General features: G+C 32.7%; 1 protein-coding gene across 1 annotated transcript in view; it reads left to right on the top strand.

Annotated features, from left to right (window-relative positions):
• The window catches only part of LOC129917143 (discoidin domain-containing receptor 2-like), a 115,392-nt gene that overhangs the window by 59,966 nt on the left and 27,524 nt on the right, over nt 1–27,902 (top strand). The gene's annotated exons all lie outside the window — the stretch shown is intronic.

The raw sequence follows: 27,902 nt of genomic DNA, 5'->3' as shown, positions 1-27,902 counted from the left end.
GAAGTCGAAGGTACAGAATGAATAAAAAGAGAAACTCCAGCACCGGTGCCGGCACTCGTAAAGGTTTATTTTTTAGCCATTGCTATGCCGAACGAACGCCAAACGCCACCCTGTTGTAATTTGTTGCCCCCAAGAAGTAGAAGTAGAAAATACCTGTATATTGCGATGGAGGAACCTCATGATGAAACGAACCGTGGGAACTTGAACGAATGCTCTAGCATCAGGCACACCCATCCACCACCCACTTCAAAGTAATGTCATGCGCAATTTTATACAACATTGTGCCCTTCGTCCTTCGTTATCATCGTCATCGTCGTCGTCGCCGTATAGTCGTCGTCTCCATAGTCATCCCCCTTTCCCCGAAAGACGGTTTATTGATTTTAATGATATACTATAGTACTCTAAAGGAAAATGGAAATAAAACAAAAACAACAAAATAAAAAAAAAAAAAACAGTTCGATGGTAATTCCCGGCGAGAGGGATTTAATAGGGCTTTTCAGAGTCAATATTTTGGAATAAGTACATTTACCTGCGTCGTGATTCCGAGAGGATGTTTAGATATTTAAATGTGTATTGATCTTGAAGAAGAGCCAGAGCGCGGTGAACTGATATAGAGATGGCTGAGGTTTATTTATTACAAAATAATATACATACTACATTTTTATATAGATATATAATATCCAAGACTGAGTTGGTATGAGGGAACAAAAAACAAAAATGGAGTTATTTTATAAGCTTTCTTTGAACTGGCATTAGAGTCCTTAACGAAAAGGGCTTATATTTCGTGGATGAAAAATGTTAAATGATTTGGTTTGAGGATAAATGGTTCTATATTGTTTTTTTTTTTTTTATTTTATTTTATTTTATTTTATTTTCCTTGGTAACTTATTTAAATTTAATTTTGATTCCATACAAAACAAAATTTCTAAATTTTTTTACTTTAGATTTGATTTCATAATGAAAGGAATAGATTTTTTAATTAGGTACCTATATAGGTATGTTTTTATTGTATATGTATTTTTTTATTAAATATTGTTGCCCTCCTCCTTTATAATCAGGTCTTACATTTTAAGTTTTCTTTTGGTGATGTTATACTCAAGCAGAGAGACCTTAGTGTATTTGTGGGTAGAGGGGCGAAATAAGGCCCACCTAAGAGATTTTTCTTAATATCTGCTAAATTTTTGAGACTATCCGAGTAAACTAAAAATCTTATGATTCTTTGTCATTTTATCTACACGAAAACATAGATTTTATTATTTATAGTATACTTTTGCGATATTAAAAAAAAGCTTACGTTGTTCCTAATAAGGCCCACTCAGTTTTATTTTCAGAATTGCGCAAAAAAAACCTAATTTAACAAAAAAAAAAAAAAAAAAACATAGACAAAATACTTAAAACTTTATTTCTTGCATAAAAATTGTAAAACTAAAATATCTTTCTTGGCAAAAATATCACAAAAAAAAAAAACTTTTCAAAAACTAACTAATGTAATTGATTTAATTAAAGTTGCTCATGTGCATCCTTCAGGGCATTCCAATTCCGCGTTCCACAGCCTGCAATGCATTTTTCATATCGGCCTCTATTCAAGTAATGGCCCTTTTTTTGGAAAAAGTTGACATTTTGTCTGAAACACATTAAAAATACAAAATAAAAACAATAAATTAAAAACAAAATTTGCGTGTGCCCAGTAAATAAATCCCATCTTTTATTGTTTGGGCCTTATTAGGAACTAACAATCAAACATTTTTTACAAACAAATAATGTTATAATTTACTCCAAATATTATACGTATATTATGCGGGCATACTTACATACTTACTTTCTTGAAATTTGTTAAAAAAGAACACTAAACACACTCAGGGGCGTACGTTGAGTTGCCGGGCCCCGGGGCAATACTAAATTTTTGGGCTCCTTTGATATTGGGGGCCCCTTTAATGTAGAAAATAAGAACAAATCATAAAGTACGTATAGGCATACGCCCTGCATTTTTTTTGGGAGCCCCTGATGTATGATTATTTGGTCTCTAAGATTATTCAAGTAACATTTTTTTTTTTTTCAAACAAAACAATTTTTTTTGGGGCCCCTGATGTAGTAATTTTTTTAGATGAAATATTACTGTGGCTACCAATTCAGTATGCATTGCAATGAAGAATATAATTTGTTTCTCTTGTGTCCGAATATGTTATATTTTTGCCTCGTTACTTTTATATAATAACTTGACTTCTCTGCACTGTCTCCAGTCGGGGCCCTGGCGTGTCGGGGGCCCCGGGGCACCGCCCCGCTTTCCCCAATGGTGTGTACGCCCATGAACACACTAATTTTTTATAATTTGGTATAACTTTTCCCCTCGACGAGCAAAAAAAAAGTCCCGTTATTTGTTCGTTTCTGTGTTTTCTGCGAGTGGGCCTTTTTGGGAACAGGGCCTTATTTGGGCCCGCTATCTTACCTTATACGGTTGGGGTCAGCATGAAATAATAAAACAGTAATTAGTAGCAGTATTAGTTGAAAACGTGTCATAAAATGTTTGTATCAACGTTTTGTTAGAGTCTTAAATTTCATTATACACTGAACCAAATCCTTACGTAAATACAACGAAAAAATTCGTTGAGCCAACGAAAATTTAATTAATTTTCAGCCGGTGAAAAATTTAATTGGCTCAACGAAATGGCTTTCATACGTTAATGAAGAACTTCATCAATTAACGAAAACTTTCGTATTTTAATGAAATTTTTCATAAAAAATTTTGATCGAGAATTAATGAATTTTTACATCACTTTACGAAATTTTTTCATCAATTAACGTAAAATTTAATTAAAACTTTCGTAAACTAACGAAGTTTTTCGTAAATTTTATGAATATTTTAATTAAATTACGAAAAAATATTCGTTAGCTAACGAAACTTTTCGTTGTATTAATTATTTTTTTAGTAGATTATTTTTACATTCTTTTCGTAGAATTACGAATTTTTTCGTTAACCTACGAATTTTTTCATTCATTTTTATTTTTATAAATATTTAATTGGACCTGTTAAATCATTGATTCAATAGTCCAAACCAAAAATTGGCGTTTCGACCCGGTGGAGCTCACTTAAGTCAACTGATGAGTCCGACTTATCGTGAGACACCTTGTCAATACGCAAATATTTTTTATATTCAGCTCAGCTTACATAGATTTTTAAACAAAAACCTAATGTGAACTATATAAAGCAAGATTCAATTTTTAATCATTAAAACAGAAATGCACCCAAGTCTACGTTTTTTTTTTTGTAAGGCAACGATTTTTTTCGTTAACTGATGTATTTTTTTATAAGCCAATGTAATATTTCATTAGTATATGAAGAATTTTCATAAGCTTATGAAGATTTTCGTTAGTTAATGTTGAATTTCATAGGTTAATGAATTTTTTCGTTACTTAATTAAAATTTTAATAAAGTAAGGAAAAAATTCTTATTTTTATTCTTTAAAATGAGTATGAAATTTTTCGTTAATTGATGAATCTTTTCATTGAATTGGATTTTTTGGCACTAAAAAGGGAGAAAAAGTGTATGAAACGTTTTCATTAATTGATGAAGGTTTTCATATTATGAAAAATTACATATTTTCGTTGAGCCAACGAAGGTTTCGTTGGGCCAACGAAAATGTAGTGTATGAAACGATTTTCGTAATTTTACGAAATTTATTATTTTCAGTGTACCTATATATTTTTTTGACAATGAACTTTTAAACTTATTTTTTTTTTTTTTTTTTTTTAAATTTGGTATTGACCAACTGAAAACTAAGTGAATCGATTAATATAATGTTCTCTCTCTATAGTAGGGGAGCCCAGGAAGGGATTTCGCGCGTTACTCGAGCGCGTCAGAAAATCATATGGGGAGAAAGCTTGTACTCAGTAATGTACTCTTACCAAATAAAAATGCTTGATACATTGTTCTTTGTGGGCAGCCCGTCAGATTAGTAAAAAAAAATCGATCTTCGGAAATACTCAAGCGCGTCAGATTAAGGAATGGTAGGTTAAGTACATCCAGAAAAGTGTATATTTCAATAATCTTACAATTTGAGCGTGGCATAAGAAAATGGGGGAGGCACAAAGTTGTAAAAAAAAACGTCACTTGGAAATACTCGAGCGCGATTAATTTTTTTTTTATTCTGAAGGGAATTTTATCAGGAACACGAAAAACATATAATCTGACGGTTTTCATGGGGCAATTTAGCCAAAACCATCGATAAAGCATAAAAGTACAGTTACAAAAAAATACAACTTATTGGTTCATGTTGCTGAATTTTTAACGTGTTTGTCGAAATATCTTAAATTTTTTGTCTCATTTACTTAAACTTTATGTGGGTACGAATTGACTTAAAAAAATCTAAAGAATTCATAAAATTTGATAAAAAAACGTGTCAAAGGGAATAAGCTCCAAAAGGCGTCTTCTATGGAATTCATGACCGGAGAATTTCCAAACCGGTCTAATACTTAAATTTTTGTATATCGAGGAATAACGTGACAATAATATATTTATGGCGGAAGCCCCATCTTTAATTAATATACATAGAAGTTTTGATCGCCTGGTCATAACGTAATGTTCTTGGATTTGGGGTAGTTTTTTCTTTCGTAAAAGATCAGACGAGCAAAACTTAAGAATTCAGGTACGTTTACTTTTTAATATCATACGAAAGAAAGATTATCATAACCATTCTTGCTTACAGAAACATGTTGACACCTTAAGAAAAGGCATTGTGTTTATAGAATAACAATCAACTGTCAACTTCATTATTTGCCTCTCCTATTTTATTCTTCCCTTTTGCTTTTATATTTCACCAGAGGAAGTTCACAATAAAGTAATCTCTTAAAATAAAATAAATCTATCGTTTCTTTTATCAGGTTATAGGCCCAGGCTTTTTCAAACATCCCAATAAATATCAAGGATTTGATATTTCGTAAAAATTTCACACGAAATTATTTTGCTGGTGACTTTTCCATCGAGTTCACAAAACATAACCTCAAACCATGGGCACGAACATTCATGGCCGCATCCAACTCTTCAATGGAGAAAATTTTGCTTCTTGGAAGCCACAAATGGAAGCAGTTCTCCATAAAGCGAGGCTTACTGGTTACGTTTATGGTACAATTCCAAGACCACAGACTGCAGCCGAGCAGCCGAGTTGGGACGACAAAGATATGGATGCAAGGGCGGAGTTGCTGTTGGCGATAGAGCCAAGTATAGTGTCTCTAGTAAAAGACAAAAGGCTTTCCAAAGAAATTTGGGACTTCCTAGGTGAAACCTACGATCGCAAGGGACCCAGACAGAAGGCGGAGGAGTTCAGACGTCTCATAAACATGAAGATGGAAGTGAACCTGAGCATGGATGGATATATCCGTGAATTCAAAACGACCGTCAACAAATTGCAGGAAATGGAAGCGACTCTTGATAAGGATTTATTAGTTGTAGTTCTTCTTGACGGACTGTCCGAAGACTACAGAGATGTCCAAGCTGCATTTGACGCACAAAGCAAGTACCCGGAGGTCGACGTTGTTTGCGCGAGACTTTTAGAAGTCAGCGATCGTAAGAAGGATGGGCATGGACAACAAAGCACAGCGTTATACACAAAGGGAAAATTCAAGCCGAGAAAACCACCAAACAACAACAAAAAAGGTAGTACCTTTCCTTATATTTGCCGTGTGTGTGGCATTAAATTACACATGGCCAAAGACTGCTATCACAATAAAGAAAAGGCGAAAACTGTTCAATCAAGTACGACAGAAGGAGCGGAATATGGCTTTGTAATTACGGAGGAGTCTGCATTTAGTGTGTCTACTGATGACATCACATGGTGCCTTGATTCCGGAGCGACTTCTCATATGTGCTCGACAAAATCCTTGTTTGACAGTTTGGAAATGTGTACAAAAGAATCGTTTGTGACTTTAGCTAATGGTCAACGTGTCAAAATTGCTGGAATCGGCAAGGCCTTACTACCATCGTACCTAAACAATGTCGGAAAAGATATAAAATTGTTTCGCACACTTTATATACCCGATTTAAATGAAAATCTAATTTCGGTAAGCAAGGCGGCAAGTAGCAAAGTTAAGGTAGTATTCGAAGGCGATAAGGCTAAAATATATAGCAAGACTGGTACACTGCTATTCACAGCTGATCAAAGTCGTGGTTTGTATATAGTTTCAAGAAGTGACAGAGTTCTAGCCACACGTGAAAGTAACAACTCGCTGAACTTGTGGCACCGGAGAATGGGCCACTTAAACATAACCTCGTTGAAACAACTTCAGTCAGCTGGAATGGTGACTGGCCTACCAGAGGTGTTCAAATCCGATGCAAGCAGTTGTGTTTCGTGTATTTGTGCCAAACAGTGTGTAAAACCTTTTAGTGTCAGCGAAAATAAAAGAACCAAAAGAAAACTCGAATTGGTCCACTCCGATTTGTGTGGTCCCATGCGAACTGCATCGTTGAGCAAAGCAGTATATTTCATCACATTCATCGATGATTATTCCCGAAGAATTTTTGTATATTTCATGCAAAAGAAAAGCGAAGCTTTAGACAAATTTAAAGCCTTTAAAGCGTTTGTAGAAAAACAAACAGGGGAATCAATCAAATCGATCAGAACAGATAATGGGACAGAATACACGCATTCGAAATTTGAAGAATTTTTGGAACAAAACGGAATCGACCATGAGTTTTCAGCCCCATATACGCCACAACAAAATGGCATAGCAGAGAGGGCCAACCGGACCCTACTTGAAATGGCGAGGTGTTTAAAGCTGGAAGCAAAACTACCTGATATGTTGTGGGCAGAACTAATTTGTACGGCAGCTTTTATTCGCAACAGGTGCCCCACAAAAATTAACGGCCAACTAACACCAGAGGAGCTGTGGACCGGTACCAAACCGGACGTGTCATCATTCAGGTGTATCGGTACAAGGACATATGTACTGGACAAAGGAAGTAATCTCGGTAAGTTTGAATCGAAAAGCAATGAGCATATAGTTGTTGGATATAGCAATGAACGTGGTACATACCGTCTTTGGAAACCTGGAACCCGCATAGTCATCAGAAGTAGAGATGTACGATTCGTGGAAGAGGAGTCCAATCAAACCAATATCAACAATGGGGAAGGAGTTCTACCAAGCTACTATGTTTTCGATTTAAAACAGCCTGAGAGTCAAGTGCCGGATATTAAAGACCTAAAACAACAACAACAACCAACTGATGAAGATCAAGAAGTGCATCGTGAGGAATCACAAAAGAACGAAACCGAATATACTGAAGCAGGATCTACAGCACAGTTACCCAATGATGAAGAGGAAGTCTGCAGCGTCGGAGTTGACCCTGTTAACGTTAAACAGCTGGAAAGCAATGAACATCAGGAAGAGTGGTACAGTGCAATGCAAGAAGAGTACGATTCGCTTATTCGAAATGGAACCTGGGTGTTGGTGGATAGGCCAAATGAGCGGCAGGTAATTAAATCAAAATGGGTATTTAAAACCAAATATTTTCCAGACGGTACAATTGAGCGAAGAAAAGCGAGGCTGGTGGCCAAGGGATTCGACCAGATTCATGGGGTCGACTATACTGACACATATTCCCCGGTAGCCAATATCCATTCCATTCGACTCACATTAGCAATTGCAGCAGAGCACAATCTGAAGTTATACCACCTTGACGTTTCTGCAGCATATTTAAACGGCGATCTGGATACTGTCATCTTCATGGAGCAGCCGGAAGTTTTCAACAACGACGCTGCAAACAAGGTGTGTATGTTAAAGAAGGCGATTTACGGTCTTAAACAGTCCGGACGCCAATGGAACTTTAAATTGGATAAGACTTTAAAGAATCTCGAATTTAACCAGTCATCATATGACAAATGTATATATTATAAAATTATTAAGAAAACAATCACTATTATCACCGTTTATGTTGATGATCTCCTTTTGGCAACAAACAACACCGAAGAATACTCATTGATTTATGCCGCACTATCAAAGGAGTTTGATATACGCTATTTGGGTGAACCAAAACTATGTGTGGGACTTGAAATCACGAGGAACAACGGAGAAATCAACATAAGGCAAATGGGATACATCAACAGTCTGATACGGTCATACAATTTAAGTGAAGCAAAACCATCTCGCTTACCATCACAAGTCAAACTCATCATTCAAAAAGAACCAACCATCAAAGGTGAAAATGAGAAGGTGGATATCACAGCATATCGGCAAATAGTGGGACGCTTGCTTTACCTGTCCAATTTCAGCCGACCAGACATCTCGTACATTGTGAATATTCTTTCTCAGTGTGTTGAAGACCCTAGACGTCAGCATTGGAACGCAGCGGTAAACGTCGTAAAATATCTAATCGGCACCAAGACTGCAAAAATAGTATACAGAAAAACAAATCAACAAATCTTAGCGTACTCAGATTCTAATTGGGCTGCAGATACAAACGATAGAAAATCTCAATCAGGCTTCGTGTTTCTTTATGCTGGCGGAGCGGTCCACTGGGGATCTCGAAAACAAAAAATAGTGGCCACATCTAGTACTGAGGCCGAATACATAACACTGTCATCGGTCGCAAAGGATGCGGCATATTTTCGTAGCATTTTAATCGAGCTTCAACTACACGTCGGACATGTTGAAATGTTCTGCGACAACCAAAGTGCAAAGCATATAGCAACTGATCAGTCAAACCAAGGTAGAACGAAACATATTGATGTGCGGTACCATTACATAAGAGATGCAGTAGCAGAAAAAATCATCAACATCAATTATCTGAAGTCTGAAGACATGAAAGCGGATGCATTTACGAAGCAGTTGCCATTAAAACCACATTTCAAACATTTCAAGGAGATGGGTATGATTTTTGAAGAGTAGAGTAATTTTTGATTATATTTGATTAACTTAAATGAATTATAAGATTTTTGCTTTTTGAAGTTTTAACGTAACTTTATTTAATTTATAAAATTTTGAATTTGAATTAAAAGATGTAATTTAAATTATTTCGACAATTATGAATTTGAGTAGGGGTGTGTGTTGACACCTTAAGAAAAGGCATTGTGTTTATAGAATAACAATCAACTGTCAACTTCATTATTTGCCTCTCCTATTTTATTCTTCCCTTTTGCTTTTATATTTCACCAGAGGAAGTTCACAATAAAGTAATCTCTTAAAATAAAATAAATCTATCGTTTCTTTTATCAAAACACGAGATGACGACGAAGTTGAAGAAGTGGAAACCAACCGGAAGACGAATCCAGTGATGATGAATATTAAATTAATGATCAACCTTTGTACATAATATGTACATACATATATATGCAAATTTAGTATTACATCCAGTACCTAATAACCAAAAGAAACGAAAAATATTGTTTTATTGAAAAACTGTTTCATTATTTTTTTTTTAATTGTCAGATTAGCAATAATCCTTAACATTATTGTCAGATTATCATTTAGGGTGATTCTGACATCGAGCTGAACCTACAGTAGAAAAATCTGACGCTACCGAGTAACTTAAGTTAAACAATTTTTTACATTTTTAAAAATGATTCATAAGTGTAGGACACGTCCAAATCGTCAGTTTTTCAAATTGAACACTATTTGGAGTTCACTGAACGTGCCTTCCCAAATTTGACACGCTAGAATAACTTATTTTTTTTTTATTTTTTCTACCGCTTTTTTTAACCACCCACCACTGTCTAATCGTCAGATTAATATTTATCGGTTATCACAAAATCAATGCGATTATACCCTATTAATATCTGACCCGCTCGAGTATTTCAATGTGACGGTATTTTTTTTACATTTTTTTGAAGTGTTTATAAGCTCTTATCCCCACTTAAATGGAAAACTTCCATATACTTTTTTCGTTTTAGAACCTTATCTTCGCAATCCAATAGGTCCCCATGACGCTCGAGTAACTGCAAATTTAGCATCTCGGGCTCCCCTACTACTATGTTGACAAAGTCTTACTAGAAATAGTGAGAATTAAGGAATACAAAGTCTTCATACCGATGATGGCCAGAGCACCCTTATAGCTTTGTTTATGATTTTATTTAACAAAATTTTCCACAATGGATAGTAAAAAAATCAAAACTGCTACAATAAATTCGTTAAAACCCTTCCCTCCTTTCAATTCTCACACTGTGTAAATATACGAGTATATTTATTAAAGGATTATTAAAAAAAACACACCCGTTTTCTTCGAGTTATAATATATGTATGTTGTTATCTAGATTCAAGACCAATAGCGTCTATGATTCTAATAGAACAGAACTCATTTGGTCGTACTTCTATGAAGTCTTTATTATCATCATAGACTTGTTTGTATTGCATAGAGAAAACGTTTATGAGTTAATTTTCAGATCCATTCTCTTCGAGGGAATCCTTGTCCTTTGGACTGAATGATAAAGCTATGCAGTCTTTTGATGTCTACTGAAGCGAAATAACTTTGTTCAATATTCATACACACAAATAGCTCGTACTCATACTCTTGCACATATAATGTAGGCCTTTAACAGAGATTTTTCAGAAGGCGAAGTGCATTGCAGTTTGGAAACTTTATTTACCATCAGTGTGTGTGTATTTCTTTTTTTTTCTTTTTTTTATGTAGGTAGGTATATACAGAAGCCTCAAAAAGATTTTCGATTTATTGATCTGAAATTGCTTCTGATCTTTTAAAGGTTTTATGCAATTTTTACTTTGAATAAAAAAATGTAGTTTGATTAAATTTTCTGTTTGTTAAAAATAATAAAAATAAAGGCAAAAACAGCGTTTGATTGAACAGATAAGATTTGGAAATATTAAAAGACTTAAAATTCATATTTTTGTCAATCATGGCATGTTTAAAAATTTGCATAAACAAATACAAAGACAAATACAATTCAAGATAAATCAAATTAAGGACAAACATTTCTACTATCCCCAATAAATTGAGATGAAAGTGTAAGAATACAAATATTTATCCTTTTAATTTACTTAGGTATAGAGTAAAGTAAAAAGTAAACATGACGTCTTTATTCTTTGTTATATATTTTGTGTTGTTTTATTGATTGTGCATATAGAAAAACGCAAACTATTTGTGTATAAGAGCAATAATTAGGTATAGATTTTTAAACTGAAGAAGAAATAGAACAGTTTTTTGTTTGCTTTAAGGGAGATAAACAAATAAAAGTGTGAGCTTCCTTTGAGTGTTTGTTAAGTATAAATGCTTTTTTTCGTTCTTGGTTGATTTTACGTTTAGCTAAAATTTAGGTGTTTTTAACAAATATTTCGATGTCGTTTGTAGTGAGCATAAATATACAAGTACTCATATGGTTGCATTTAGGAACCCCGGATATATGAAAGTGCGCATCTCAAACTCTGTATTTACAGTTTTCCAGGTAAGAAGTTATGAATTTCAAGAAGCTAGGTTCAAAATCCATGGAGACAATTTTAAAATTATACATTTTGTGCGACATTTTTTTACAGGCGTTACTTTAATATTTACCTTAATGTTCTACATGTCGATCTAAGGTTGATAAAAATTCAATTTCATTCATCGTCGTACACCTAATTTCCTTTCAGAAAGCTTTACTACCTTCTTACCTTCTTTTCAGAAGAATTTTTAGCCAAAGCTTATATGTACATACAAAAAGCTTTCGAAGATTGTATTAATATATTGGAAAGTTTAGCTTTGGGGCGATAATAACTGTAAATATCACACAAAAGTCGATTTCCATGCCGTAAAAGATAAAGAAAAAGTTGCAATTTTTGGATTGATTTTTTTTTACAAAATCAAAGCTTACCCAGTTACCACAATATATTACCCAAGCATTCCTATGGCAATAAAAAAACATGATTTGTAACCGAAGTCAGTTTATTTACTGCAAATATCGTCTATGCTATGCTTTTTATTTTTACTTGAGTGACCATCATGTTTGTGTCCTAATCCCGTTATGCTCTCAATTTTATGCTAACCTGTTGTTTACTCTTCATCGATAGAGCATTCCATATTCGATGACAGAAATTGCTTTGATCAAGACAAGAGTTAGCTCGTATTCGATTAACGTTTCGAAGAGATGCATTCCTCTGCATCATGTTCACATGACTCCTTTCAACCAAAAGCAATGTGGCCATCGAATCAGAACAGAATCGAATCGTCACATCTACCTAGTCTTATAGGTTATAGGTAGGTGTATTTGTGGGCTCATGTCATCACTTTGACCAAAACAGACACATGATTCTGCTGCTGCATTCATTGCTTGCCTATGCAGCAAAGCTGAATCAGAATTTGAATCGAAAAACAAATTAACATCTCAGCTTGTGTGGTACAAACACATCCTTCACCTCTCTCCCTCATGCTGATTTCGAAAATTTATAGCCGGAACTTGTGGCATTTAAAATCGACAAAAAAGTGGAACTAGAAGAAGAAAAAAAAAACAGAATTTAACAGTCCATTAAAGTGATATGCATTTCGATGAAGCATTTTCAACTTCTGCTACTGCTCCGATAAACATTATTAAAGATAGCACCAAGTAAAACTGATTACATCCCTTGACCAATTCGTTATCACAGTACTTCAATAAATAACACGATTAATGTGCAACTGAATCTGGATGTGGCACATATATGAGGCACGGAGCATAACTAATTGCTTCCATGTTCGAAATCGATTAAAGGACCTTCACCGGCATGACCCAAACCCTGGCACAGAATCGAACGAACCATGTGTCCTCTGCGCTCTCTGTCTGATGAAATCTGTTTGGTCTCATATAGGTATACTAGTAGGAAAGTTGCACCAGCATTAGCTAATTAGAAGATCAATTTTTCATGTTAGGTCATCTCTATCGATGAACGAGCATTAAGATAATCAAATGTTTTGGTAACAATTTTTTTTTGTTTGTCTCCCCTTCCATGGAAAAAAAACACATACAAAGAAACCTCACAAAATAGATTGATAAACAACTTTGTTTGTGTGTTTTTTGGTTGTTCCACATAATTTGTTAAAGAAAGAGTGACATTTTGTATTGATTATTTTTCGATTACGGACGAATTAGTTCCAGTCAGTCATTTAATTGACTTTGAAAAATTTTTGAATGATGGGTGTTTTTTTGGATATGAGATTAGTTTTTTTTTATCAGTTTTTAACAGAAACCCTTAGCAGGGGGTGTTAACTGTAATCTAAGATGAGTTTTGTTTTACAATAGAATTAGGCTGGTCAAGAAGATTTATTTTTAAAATAATTTTTCTTAAGACCCAAAATGATTGCAAATATTAGAAAGCTAATTCACTATATTATTTAATTGTTTAGGTGTTATCGAAAGACATTAAATAACCCTTAAATGAAAAAACGTTCACCTTCACACGCACAATTTATCTCATTCGAGACCCGATGATGATAGTTTTGTTTCTACTTTTTTTCAATTGACAAATATCAGATGTTTGATGGGAAATAATCACAGATTTGGCGAAAAAAAGAATTAGCTGTTAAAAATTTAATCCAAATTGTTGGAGCCATTTCTATTAACAAATCCAAAAAATCGGAAAACCAAAATGTTTTTTAACATTAACAAAGCAAGAAGTTAGCTATATCTCTGAAAGAGCCAGAAGGCCTTTTCTACGTTTTAATCCAAAACAAAACAAAAAAAATCTTGACCGCCGCACCACAGCCTCACCACCGCCGCCGTTTGGCGGAAAATTTCGCCGCACCACCGCCACACCACTTCCGCACCATTTCATTTTGTATGAAAAATTTGCTGCGCGTCCACCGCACCACGACCGCACCTTTTCATTTTATATATAAAATTTTGCTGCACCATGATAAATAATTTGTGTGCAGATCACTTTCAATTAGCAACGTACGAGAAAAGAATTATTGATCATGGTGCGGCGGTGGTGTAGCGAATTTTTTCATACAAATGAAATGGTTCCAAACAAAATGAAATGGTGCGGACGTGGTGCGGCGGTTAGTAAATTTCGAAATTTGTAAAATGGAGCGGAAGAGGTGCGGCGGTGTTAGGGAAATTTTTAAATTAGTGCGGGTCTATTCAGGACAAAAAGAATTAAATAGGAAAAATATTAAAAAGTTACGTCAAAACTTACAATACATTTTTGTTTAAACCGGGTGGGTAACTTTGTATGCAAATATTATTTTTTTTGAATGTGTTACATAAAATTATTTAAAGCTTAAAACTCACTTGAAATAAAAATCAATTTATTAGCGTCCACATTTTTAGTCTGTTGTGTGCCTATCAATTCGGATTCCATTACTGCGCACTTCAAAATACAACAATCTCCATTAGTTCCCCTTTCACAAGTTGTAACACCTCATTAACTCGGTCAGTAAATTTTTTGAAACGCTGCATTGTCGATAATTATTTCCATTTGCCAAACCGCTTAATGGAATGGGCAGCAGTAGCACCAGAACCAGCACCAGCCAGCCCATTTTATTATAGACGTAGACATAGTGTACCTACCTACAAAAGATAGGTAGCACAACTTAGGGTATATAACCAATTTTAGTTTTCAACAAGCCGCCACAACATTCCGTCTTCCACTTTCGATATAATCGTTTGTGTGGTTAAACTGTTTGCACAGATAGTTTCTGAATTCCCCCAGGTGCTGATATTTGCACCGCAACTTAATCCTATGGATTTGAACACACTATCGCACAAAAGCAAAGCATCAGGCTTTCAATTATTTCCATCATTTTTCAATGTACCTATACATCTAGCTTTATAGTCTAGTTGAGTGTATCCTATATTAGTCCACCTTGGGGGTATTTGAAAATGTTCACTCTTTAATTAGTCGCTTGTTCAATTGTAGCCAACCAAAAACCACCCATGGGGCAGCAACATTAAGCAGTGAACGGCAGCAGCAACAAGAACAACAACTGTCGTTGACAGTTTTTTTTTTTTTTTCTTTGGTTGACCTGAGCAAAAATGTCTATAATCCCGTAAATATTCTGTTACAATAATTAATTTCCGAGCTTTTCTCTTTGAAGAATAACCTCAAAATGAGAGAGGTGAAAATCACATTAATCACTTTTGTGTTTTGTTATGAAAGACCTCACTGTCGGGGCAGCAATATGGCATACAATTTGACATTTGCGTAAGTTTCAAGTTTTTTTTTCAAATATACTTAAGTTCAGAACCACAGTGTATAGCTATTCTATCAATTTAAAAAATGTCAGATGTCCCTAATCACAAATGAATTCATTTCATTGTCAAATGCTACCGAGGATAAGGTAGGTAGGTACTCGTATATGACAGATATAAAAGCAGTGTTGGTCGGTGGGAGGATGGGTGCGAGTTGGACAAGAATGCGGGAGAGGAAAAGAACCCCCAGTGCTTATTAGTTAAGTGGATACAAGCAACAAGATAAAAGATACATTTTTTGTTCTATACGTTGTTTGACATAGGAAACACTATTACAGGAAATGTTTTGTAAAACTGACACCGCCCCAAGGGCTGGACTCTTCCTGGATTTATATTTTTATGTTTATTTTTTTTTATCTCGCGTACGCTACTCCTGCTACTGCTTGTTCCACTTTTTGTTTATTACTTTTTTTATGAGTTCAACAAAACTTTTATGAGTTGTATATGGAAAACGGCGAGTGCATAAAGTGTGTGAGATGAAAAAAAAATACTACACCGTATAGCGCAAAAAAATACATCTATTTTTTATGCCCGGGCGGTTTTTTTTTTGTCAGTTATGTTGGTACCTAGATATGGTACCTACATAAATGTGAAAAAATGTTTGGTTAAAAATTAACTAGGCTTATCTGACGTGAAAATTTAAGCATTATGACAAAAAACACTTTTGGATCTTGTTTCGCACATGAGAGTGAATTTATTTATTATTAAGTTTTAAATCATTTGGCTTATAAGACAGCTTTAGTAAGATCAAGAGAAAAGATATTTTTTTTTTAAGCCACGTCTTCCATGTTTTGAAATTTGAATGTCTTAGAACTTAGACCACTTAAAAGTAAGTCCTATAGACGTAACTTTGTTCATGAAAATTTAGTTTAAGAAAATCCTGACTGTGGTTATAAGTCGATGATATGAATACCGAAATCATGTGAATACTGAGGAGATGTATATAAGCTTCGCAGGGTTTTCTCGCAGTGGTTTCTTTAAGTCAGATTCAGTTAAAAATTCGATCATCATTGAAAAAGTAAAAAAAAAATGCTGCCATTTTGAATAAGCATTTAACCAACAAATATGTGCACAGCAGTGTAGGTAGGTATGTGAATTTGTGAATTTTTGTGTCAAGCAGGACAGTATCCTGTATCGGCTTTAGTATTTTATCATAACGCTCTGAAATTGGAAAATGTTTGATTTTTTGTTCTACTAAATATTACTTCTGTTGGTTTTCGAATAAAAAAAAAAAAAAACAAAACGAAATATAAAACAACATTGAATGAAAAATTACATAAACTTCGATTTTGAATTCATGCGGGAAAAAAGAAAACATCAAACGAATAATATTTTAACCAAAAAAATACATATTTGTATGTATGTGTTTCTGTTTATTTTGTTTTTCAATACAAGGCAGTGAATAAACGACATGAGCGGTCTTTATTTCTTTTTTTTTTTTTTAAATTTTTTAAATTGAGTTCATTTTGTATTTATGAAATTATTTGTTGTTTTGTTTATTTTTTTTGTTTATATTTTTTTTAATAATGAACTTCAGGTAAAGGAACTTCATGAAAAGTTCACAGGAATAATAATTATGTTAAATAACAGTTTGTTCTTTTTGGTATTTATTTTGAAAAACAATAATAACAATAATAAAAACATAAAATTTGTTGATTGTCAACAAATTGTTTTCATATCAATAACTTCGATATGTGGGTTAAATATTTAAAAATTGTGGTAGTTATTTTATGCATCACACGTCTGTGAATTCGTGTTATGATAAGTGCAGAATGGCAGAATTTTTAACAATTCAATGTAAATTTTTCATCAAAATGAAGAATTTGTTTTAAGTTAAGTTGTTTTAATTTCATGAAGGAGTGTTGTACTCCTTATTTAGTTTTAAATTTTAATTTAAATTTTCAAATTCTTCTAATTAATTAGGGCGTAAAAATGGAACTCCGCCTAAATTTGTACATTTTGTAAATTTTTTTTAGATACTTAATGATAAGATTTTATCTTGTAGTATCATGTTATTTCAATTAAAATAAATAAATACAAATGCACTGCTTATTTATCGCTGTACCACCGCTGAACTTATTCCGTCCAAATTAAATTTTTATTTTAACTAGTGACGGCAACACTACAGCATTGAGTTTTAAGTGTTTTGAAGCCAGAAATCCATTCTTGTATTTTTTTTTCTACTAAATCGAGTAAATTTGTATTTTTGATTTTGATTTTTTTCTCAAAATTTTGGGAAAAAAACTAAAAATTGTGTTTAAATGGTTTTATTTTTCAAAACGTCTGGTTATAGCACTGTTACTATTTTTGATTGAATTATTCAATGGTCTTATTTTTGGTATTGAAAATATTCTAATTTCAAATGTTGTCTTAAAAACTATGACAGAATTTTTAACCGTGTAGGTAAGACCTTATCAAAGTCTCGACATGTCTACTCGAAGACATAAGACTACCTTTTGTACTGCAAACTTTAAATATACCCCACAAAGTTATTGCTTTGCTTTAAACCTTTTGTTTTTTACTAAAAACCAATTATATGTTATCCGATCTGCCAGAATTAGGTATTCCTTATATTTGCTACACATTCGAACAATTAATTGCAATATAATAAAACGAGTTAACCAACAATTGCAATTTCCTTTTAAAGTTTATTGGCAAAAATTGAAAATTTTCCCCTCGCTATTAAAAATGTTATTTTAAACCTAAAATCTGTCGTCTCAATGTCATAACATTTAACGTTCGTAATTCCTTTACAATCAAAACAATTCTGCGGCCTCTTTTGATATCAAACATTTTGTCTGCCTGTAATTGTTGCTTTTCTTATAAATACATGACAGAGGGCGCTCATCACACTATAGACCAATGTCTAGTTGCAACTTGTTGCTTATAGATAAGACCCACTCCCGCCAACTCCCCAGCTTTATCTTCACATCGAAAGCATCTGGTCATCATCCATCGGTTCAAATGTCCGCCCCATAAAAACTCATTTAAAATGCTAATGACATTGGCTTTATTCTAGAAGTCATCCTCAATCCTACCTGCAGCCAGCCATCTATGAATATATAGAAAAAAAATATCTATGAGTGAAGTGCTTCCCATCAGAAGGATGAGGGAATGAGACAGTGGGACCGCGCGAGTTATATATTAATTATAATATATTGTTACCAAAGAAAACAGTGTTTATTGTTCTTCGGGTCGATTGCGACTCCCGAATTAGTTTTATTGAAATTATCAATTAATCACTTAAAGCTAAGGTCAATGCATCCACTTTCCGTTGGCCTTCGAATATTGCAATGTATCGATTGTCAGCGGAAAGTGGTGTTAAATTACATTATGGGTTGCGAAGCAACACATATGTTCCGTCATCAAGTTTGCTGACTTGCATCTGTGTAACTTCACCCCCCTTTAATTCAAGATTCTCCTGAATTTTGTTTGTTGCAGTTTGCAGTTTTGTTTCTATATTTTTTATAATAATTTTGACATTTTTGTTCTTTTTTTTAATTATAACTATTAAAACTGCAATTATAACTATGGCTATGATAACAATAAAGATTGTGACTGAGCTTATTATATAATTATTATTTTTGTGGTATTTTAGTTCATTTATATGATTTAGGTTTTCAATTTGATATATTTTTAGCATAGTTTCAAAACTTAATTTTTCTTTTATGATTACATTTTGGTCTTCTTCATATGAAAATTTATGTACAAATTCAATATTAAAATTTGATATTGTAATATTTCTTATATTTATGGTACAGTTATTAATATTTATTATATAATTTCCACTTAAAATTAAATTTCGGTCGTCACAACCATTATTTACAATTTCTTTTTTTAGGTTTTTACAAACAACAAGATTCTCTTCTATATTTATTATTTCCGTTTTGTTGTTAATATTAAATTTACAAAAACCATCATTTAAACAATTATCCATTTTATTCAAGTTTTTAATGTATATATTGTTGGGATCATAGTTAAATTTAATTCTGTTTAGTTCAATGAATTCTGTGGTTAACATATCAATTTCTTTAAAATCTTTGTTGGGCATTGGAATAATCATTTTTAATTGAGTTTGAATGTAACTTTTCGGAAGCTTAATAGCTAAAATTAGTTTTGTACCGTTAAGATTAAATGCTCCTATTTTTGAATGTTTAAGTTTAAAAAAATCTAAGTCAGAACTCACTATTTCTTCTCCTGTCAATATGCTAGGATGTAAAATACCCTGTTTAGCAGATGCTATGTTGTCAAGAATATTGTCAATTTTGTCTTCTAGTATTTTAATTTTCAAAAGTTGGTCTGTTTTTAAAAGTTTTAATGTTAAGTTCTTTTGATTGTCAATTACGTTATTGTAAGCTTCTAATATGTGTTTTCTGTCTTCTTTAATGACTTCATTGAAATTATTGATGTTATTCATAATGTTTCTGTTAATACTTATTTGCTTATTTAGATTTTCAATAGCATTTCTATTATTAATATCGACAACTTTAAAATGTTCTAGAATGTCTTGTCTATCGTAATCATCCATGCTTCCAAATAACCATTTTTGACCTGTTCCAATAAAATTAGCTAAGCCTCTCTTTTGCCGAAAGGTGGAAACTAGAGCCCTAACTTTGGCTTTGATGTTGATAATCTCTGTTAATATGTGAATGTTGTTTTCTAATTTCAATTTTTGCAAATTTATTTCAAGCCCTTCGATTACGGTCATTATTTCTACTGAATCTATTATATGAATAATGGTTTGTGTTTGATTTATTAACTCCACTGTTCCTCGATTGATGATTGTATAACCATTATTAGTTTGGATTTGCGAGATGAGAAGTGCTTGGTCCGCTACCACTGCTGTCATTAGAGTTGTCCAAAGCATGATGCAAATTAGAACCTGCAAATTTATTAGGTCTTTTAACTGTTGTTGGATGGACATTTTGTAGTTTTTTCTTTCTAAAATAAGGTTCATTTTTATGACGTAAATGTTTATAATTTCTTATAAATCCTTCACTTCTACATTCATTGTACTCTTCTCTATCTAAATTTCTTCTGTTTATAATATGTTCCTTACGTTTATTGGCTTTCTCAGTTAAAATATTTGCTTCTGTCTCTACTGCTTTATTTGGACTCATTTCGATAGTAGAGTGATACCTATTATTATATATTTTAACTGCTTTATGAATTTTTTGGTTAGTAGTTAAATCTGTATTTTTTATAGTTAATAAAATTTCAAGTAGCGTAGAATGAAAACGTTCAATGTCAGAGTTTCCTGTATGGGAATTCGGTTTGGTAAAGTGAACTTGAACATCCTCTTCTCGGAAAAATTCTTTTATATTTTCTGATTGGAATTCGTTATCGCAAACGATTTTCTTTGGATTTCCGAACTTGGAAAATTGTTCTTCAATACATTCCAGTTTACTTACCCAATTCTTACTAGTTAAGCTATAGACATAAGCTTTTTTTGTAAGTTTATCCAAGAATGTTAGATAAAATAACTTATTAAAATGATAAATATCCATATGTAATATTTCATTCATTTCTGTTGGTGTTTCAGAAATTTTGAATTTTGGTTTAATAGGTTTTCTATCATATTTGCCTTCTTGACATGTTTGACAATTTCCTATAACCTTCGATATTTGCTTGACTAAACCTGGATAATAAACTTTATTTTTCAAAGTTTTATATGTTTCAATAATTCCTGAATGACTACTCTCTTTGATATGGTATAAAGAAATTTGTTTACAAACGTCTGCTTCATTTCTTACCTCGAGAGCTCTAAGTGTGCACTTAACAAATGAAAGGTTTTTATTGTCCTTGAAAAGTTTTATTAAACACTGTTGAATTTTGTTATACTCATGATACGATAGTTCGGTATAAATTCCAACTTTTCCTTTTGTAAGAGTTCGTTTGAAGAGATCTTCCCAATATAACTGATTTTTAGTCATATCTACATGGATGATTCTTCTACTATGAAACACTTCGACTTCAGTTGAAACATTATTAGATAAAATTATTTGAGTTCTATATTTATTAACTATTTCTTCTTTTATTGAGAAATGATCCAACTGTTGCTCTGGTGCTGAGTGGACAGTTGCCACATTTGAGTCCGATTCACCGTCTATTTGGTTCACATCCTTGATGCGGCTCAAAAAATCTGCCACTTTATTGTCTTTACCCCTTAAGTATTCTATTGTGTAATAAAATTCAGACAATTTCAGTAACCATCTCTGATTTCTTGCGGAAAATTCTTTGCCTTTGTATTTTTTATTAAGATACTTAATAGGTTGATGGTCTGTGACTATTTTAAATTTATTTCCCCAGAGGTAGGGTCTAAAATATGTCACTGACCAGACAATAGCAAGAAATTCTTTATCAGTGGGTGAATACCTCTTCTCATGATCATTTAAGGATCTCGAAGCATAGCAAACAGGTTGCCCTTCTTGGGTCAGCACTGCACCAATAGCAAAGTTGGAAGCGTCAGTAAACACAGTGAAAGGCTTTTGGAAATTAGGAAATCTTAATATAGGATAGTTCGTGATATTTCTCTTCAAAGTTTCAAATGCCTGTATATACTCTGGGTCCTTTGAATTAAGTTTTGCATTTTTCTTTAAGTACTTAATCATCGGATATGCAATTTTTGAGTAATTTTTTACAAATTTCCGATAAAATCCTGTTACACCCAGAAATGATTTTAGTTCTTTCTCTGATGTTGGCAGTTTATAATCAGAAATGCATTTAACTTTATCAGGGTTAGGTTTCATACCTTCATCAGTTAATATATGCCCCAAAAACTCTGTATCTTTTTGAAGGAATGAGCATTTATCAAATTGGACCTTGAGATTATGTTTGGCAAGTGTCTTAAAGATTGTATTGATGGCAATGAGATGTTCTTCTAAACTAGTGGAAAATATGAGAATATCGTCAAGATAGACAACACAGATCTTATTTATGTGTTCCCTTAGTATTTCATTCATAAGCCTCTGAAACGTCGCTGGGGCGTTTTTAAGGCCAAAAGGCATCCGAGTAAACTCATATAAACCATTTGGAGTAACAAATGCAGTTTTATGAATGTCCTCGGGGCTCATTTTTATTTGGTAGTAGCCTTTGGCTAAATCCAAAGTTGTAAAATACTGGGCTCGCCCTAACTTGTCTAATATACTATCTATATTAGGCAGAGGGTACTTGTCATCAAGAGTTATTTCATTTAATTTTCTATAGTCCACACAAAGCCTGAACTTCTGTTCACCTGATCTTCCAATCTTTTTCGGGACAACAACAATGGGAGAAGAGTATCTACTGTTAGATTTTCGAACAATACCCTGTTTTTCCATTTCTGAAATTTGCCTACGAACTTCCTCTTCGTGTTTTGGGGGTAATCTATAAACTCTAGAATTTATTTGCTGATCCGTTGTTGTTCTTATCTCATGCATTATAGAATTTGTATTTGTAAGCGGACCACCCTCTTTAAAAATCAAACTTTGAAACCGTTTTAAAATTTTAATAACTTTTTCTCTTTCCTGTGGATTCAAATGTGAAAGATCTACATCATTTGCAGTTTCACTTGAGAGTTCATAATTTTCAATTTCTAATGTTTCTCCAGAATATAATTTTATTTTCGCGGTATTGCATAATTCTATAACTTTTCCTTTCATATCAATTTTAGTGAAATTTCTACTTATAATATCCATCCCAACAAGAAGGTCATAATCTTTATTAATTAGACTCATCTTGTGCCATTTTAATTTACTATTCTTTCCCATTCTGAATTCTTTTGGTACGTCAGTAACAACAATATCTATTAGTTCTTTTGTTTTGTTGTTAATCGTATTCAAAAAAATTGATTTGGTTTCTAATATAGGGAATTTACTACAATCAACCCTAGATGAGTTGATTAAACTTACTGTAGATCCAGTGTCAATCAACGTTCTATATTTTTTATCACTTATCGTAAAATTGCAAAAAATTTTATGTCCGAGGCTCAGTTCCGAAAATCCGATGCCGGATCGATATTATTTATTTCTTCGGAACCCATTTCCCCCGAACAACTTGGTTCAATACTACTTGTTAAATAATCTACATCCATCGGTTGTGGGTTTTGATGACTATTTCTGACCTGACCTGAAGGATTGAATACTTGTGCACTATTTTGTCTTTCTTGTCCATATCTACAGTTGTTTTGTCTCGTCTGTCCAGATCTAGTATTAAAAGGATGCCTAGCTTGCCCTGAACTATTGTGTGTTCTGTTATGGGCCTGAGGTACATGACTATTGTTATTTTGCCAAACTCTGTTATTATCGGTGGGTGTTGAATTGGATCTATTTACGAAACTAGTTCTATAATTTTTTTTTAAATTCCACTCACTATCTGGAATATACGTTCTTAGTATGTCGATAATTGCACTTAAATCAAACTTGTTTCTTATTTCCCTAGATAACTGACCTACGGTGAGTTCTTTTATTTTAGCTATTAATAATTGCTTGCACGAATTAATTATTTCTACATGATTTAACTCATACAGTGCATAATCATGGCACTCTTTTAAAATTAATTCTATATTATTACATAAGTCTAAAATATTATTTACCTTCAAGTTGTTGATTTTATGCCAGACGTTGTTGATGTCGATCACCGGTCTGAAATGCTGAACAAGTTGCTTCCTAGTTTCTTTCCATGACTTTGGTCCATTTATATAAAGAATGGTCTTCGCCTCCCCAACGATTTTAATATTGTATATAGCCTTATATACTTCTGCATCCTCAGTGTCTGGGTTATCTGCTAGATGGGTGTCAACACAGGTGATAAATTGCGTTAACTCATCCCTCGCTCCTCCAAAAGCTTTTATATGAGCTATGCTTTTATAAAGCGGTAACCCTGATGTAGCTGGTGGAGCCGAAGCTGCTGGCACTCTCTGCTCCCATAGTTGCTGCTGTTGTCTTTGAATCTCTTGCTGCTGCGAAGTGAGCTGCTGCTGTTGTTGTTGGACAGCAGTGAGTGTGTTTAAAGTGGTTACAATATTCTGTAGAATCGCTTCCATTTTATGGTTAATTCCACGATTTGCGTCAAATTCTTGAGATCTGCTTTCTCGACCAATTTTGAAGAATAGCACTGATTAATGACTGTTCACAGAATTATCACAATTTACGATAGAATATAATTACGACTGATTTGTAGTCTAAATTATATATATGTATATCTTTATATCTTTTTTTTTCAAGGTTGATATTAAACACAAAGTCACTTCTTTACCAGGGTGGTGGAGGGGTTGTGGATGGTAAACAACACAAATTCACTTTTTTTTATCAGGGTGGTGGCGGGGTTGTGGATGGTAAACAACACAAAAGTTTTTTTTTTTTTTTTTTTAATTATTTTTTCGACTGATTTTTAGTTAAACGAAAAAAAATTCTATTTTGCCGACTGCGCCAGTTATATATTAATTATAATATATTGTTACCAAAGAAAACAGTGTTTATTGTTCTTCGGGTCGATTGCGACTCCCGAATTAGTTTTATTGAAATTATCAATTAATCACTTAAAGCTAAGGTCAATGCATCCACTTTCCGTTGGCCTTCGAATATTGCAATGTATCGATTGTCAGCGGAAAGTGGTGTTAAATTACATTATGGGTTGCGAAGCAACACATATGTTCCGTCATCAAGTTTGCTGACTTGCATCTGTGTAACTCGCGCATCTTATAAATTTGGTTGAAGAAGTGTTTGGCACAAAAACTGAAGGCATTTTTTCAAAATATGTAGGAAGTTAATTTAAGGCCACTTGAATTCATTTGAAGAACTATTATTATTTACGAAACATAATACCTTGATTAGAGTAAACATAATTAATAAGAGGCAGCTTTGCTACGAGTATTTGGACTTTGAAGTATTAATCGGTGAAACAGTCTAGTTATTAAGTTTTTTGTCAATGTAATAGAATTCTTGACTATTTTGGGTAATTGGAGTCTTAAGGTTGACTTGAATTATACAAAAGACAAACTGCTTGTATTTGAATTGCGGATATTAAACGAAAGAGTATATTTTGCTGATCTTTCAAGTTCAATCAACAATTCCAATTTAAAAAAAAAAACCGAATACAGCAGGGACTGTAGTTCAGTTTCTTAAAAAAGGGAACCAAAAGTGGTATTGTTTAAAGACTGCATGCCATTGAATACGATAAAGATAAAGATACTAAAAAAATAATAATTTTTTAAAAATAAAAAGATAATAATTTACTTACTAATTTTATTTTGAATGACGACTTTTTGGTAATTTCTTTGCAAATTTGTTTTCATATCGCAACATATTATCTATAAATTTTAAGATGACATAAAAAAAAAAAAACTTCTTCTTCAAAGCAAATACAATTAAGTTAAATTCTAACATAGTTAGGTAAAATTGTCGATCTTAGATCTCAGTTTTGGATGAGTCTGCCATAATCAAGTTTTCATTGATCTGGTAGAGTCATATGTTTCGAATGTCCTTTTAATTCACCTTTATTGTGCCCATTTTTTTACTCTTTAAATCCAATTTTAAATAAATTTTATTTTTTCCTTAATTTAATACACTACCGCGACTTTTTCGCATTCTTCTGCAGTTTTTTTTCCAAGCCAATACATGTACTTGTTTAACTCAATCAAATTAGTTTGTTTGCTTTAAAAAAAAAATACATTTGTATCTTCTTATTGCTAATGTCTTATTTTAACTCTTTCAATTCCAAAGAAATTTATAACTTTATTGTTTTAGAGATTTTCTTATAGAAAAAGAAAAGTATTAAGTACTATTTAGAACCTATTGAAGAGTTCCTGAAAGAAATTACATATATTAGGATACTTTCGATGGAAGCAGCTCTATCCTTGCACCGATTTTCCCAACGAATTGTGTTTTATAATGAGGAGGTGTACCCAAACACATCGCAAAACAGTTTTGTCTCTCGAAAAATGCGATTTCATGACTATTTTTACTTGCGATATAGGTACTATATATCAAGTTATGCATTCGTACAAAAAAAAAAGTTGAGATAACATTTTTCCATGACATTACGATGGTAGACAATGCCAAAAAAGTGGGTCCCGGAAGTCCGTCTGTCTGTCTGTCTGTCTGTCTGTCTGTCTGTCTGTCTGTCTGTCACTCTGTCAGTCTGTCTGTCTGTCTGTCAGTCTGTCTGTCTGTCTGTCTGTATAAGGAGCTACAGCCTAAACGGATGGACCGATTAATGCCAAACTTGGTATGTAGCGTTATTTGGCGACTCCCCAGAGGGGTTTTTGGAATTAATTTTTTTGGACCAAAAATAACGGTACTTGTCATATACCGATTTAAGTAAAATTGAAATATCTCAAAAACGGCTCTAACGATTTTGTTTAAAAAATTCAAATGTTAGTTTTGAGCTAAGGTCTATCTTCTAATGAAAAAATTTTTTTTTGAAAATCATTATTAACGGTACCTGCCATAGAACCGTTTTTTTTTCAAATCCGATTATCTCCGAAACTGCTTATTCAACCAAACTTTTTGTGAAGAAGCATTTATATAATTTAAATATAAGCCAAAAATAAGATTTTGAAAAAAATAATTTTTGGATTTTTAAAAAAATTTTGAAAATTTTTTTTTGAAAAATCAAATTTTCGAAAACGGGACATTGAATTTTTTTGAAATTTTGTTTTTAGATGTTGATTAGTGATTTCTAAAGAATGGCATACCAATTTTATTTTAAAACTTTTTTTCCAAAAAATTATTTATAAAAAATTTGTTTTTTAAAAAACGGCTCTAACGATTTTTAAAATTTTTTTTCTAAAAATGCATCTTAATATATCAATCAAAACTGCATACTTGTTTTGGAGGGCAACTTAATTTCAGATTTTATTTTATTTTTTTTTTTAAACGAATTTTATTTTTTTTTCCAAATTTCTATATAAAAAGTCTTAAAAATTTAAGCAACTTTAACTCTAAGAGCAAGTTCGTGCCACCCAGTCGTGCATTTTATTTTTTGTTGTTGCTAAGAGCCAATTTTTCAATAGTCAGATAAACCTCAGATAGAGCTTATTCTTAGGAATACAGTTTTTTTTTTATATTGATATAATAACGATTGAAAAATCGTGATCTGATCTGGATCACGGGAATAATTAAACACAGTTAATATTAAAATAAAATTTGTTGAACATTTTCGTAAATGTACATTATAAATTCCTTGAAAAAAAAAATAAAAATCTTTAAAAACTTTAAATCGGAATCGAGAAAGAGAGTCAGAAATTGAAGAACTTGATATATGGCAGATTTTTTTTAAGATGATTTTTTTTTAAACTCTCATGTGCAAATGAAATTGATCCATCTTAATAGTAACAAAAGTTCAATTCGTCTGATAAGTAACACGAATATACCAATTTTCTTTATAGTTTTTCAAAAAAAAAAAAAAAAAACGCGCATACGCCACAGTGACCCCAAATTTCTTCTTATTTAATTACTGAATTAATATTGACATGAATTGAGTTTTGTTGACCATTCACTGACTGTCAACATTATATCTCGGTAATTTTGTAGTTTTTGGAACATGAGTCAAAAATTCGATTACCACACTAAGAGGATACCTATAAATCTAAAAAAAAAATTTGCGGAGCTGTGTTCCACCTCAAAAACTGCTATAATATGCAAAGCAATTCAGTGTCCAAATTTTGGCCTTAGAAGAACAGTGTTTCTTCAATTGCAAAAGATTCTTTTAAAATATAAAATCTTTGCATTTAATCAATTTCGTACCTAACCATACGGTCCCAAGTAGTGAAGCCATTTTTAA

Source organism: Episyrphus balteatus, chromosome 3 (assembly GCF_945859705.1).
Source record: "Episyrphus balteatus chromosome 3, idEpiBalt1.1, whole genome shotgun sequence".
Lineage (NCBI taxonomy): Eukaryota > Metazoa > Arthropoda > Insecta > Diptera > Syrphidae > Episyrphus > Episyrphus balteatus.
This window is presented reverse-complemented; position numbering and strand designations above follow the sequence as displayed.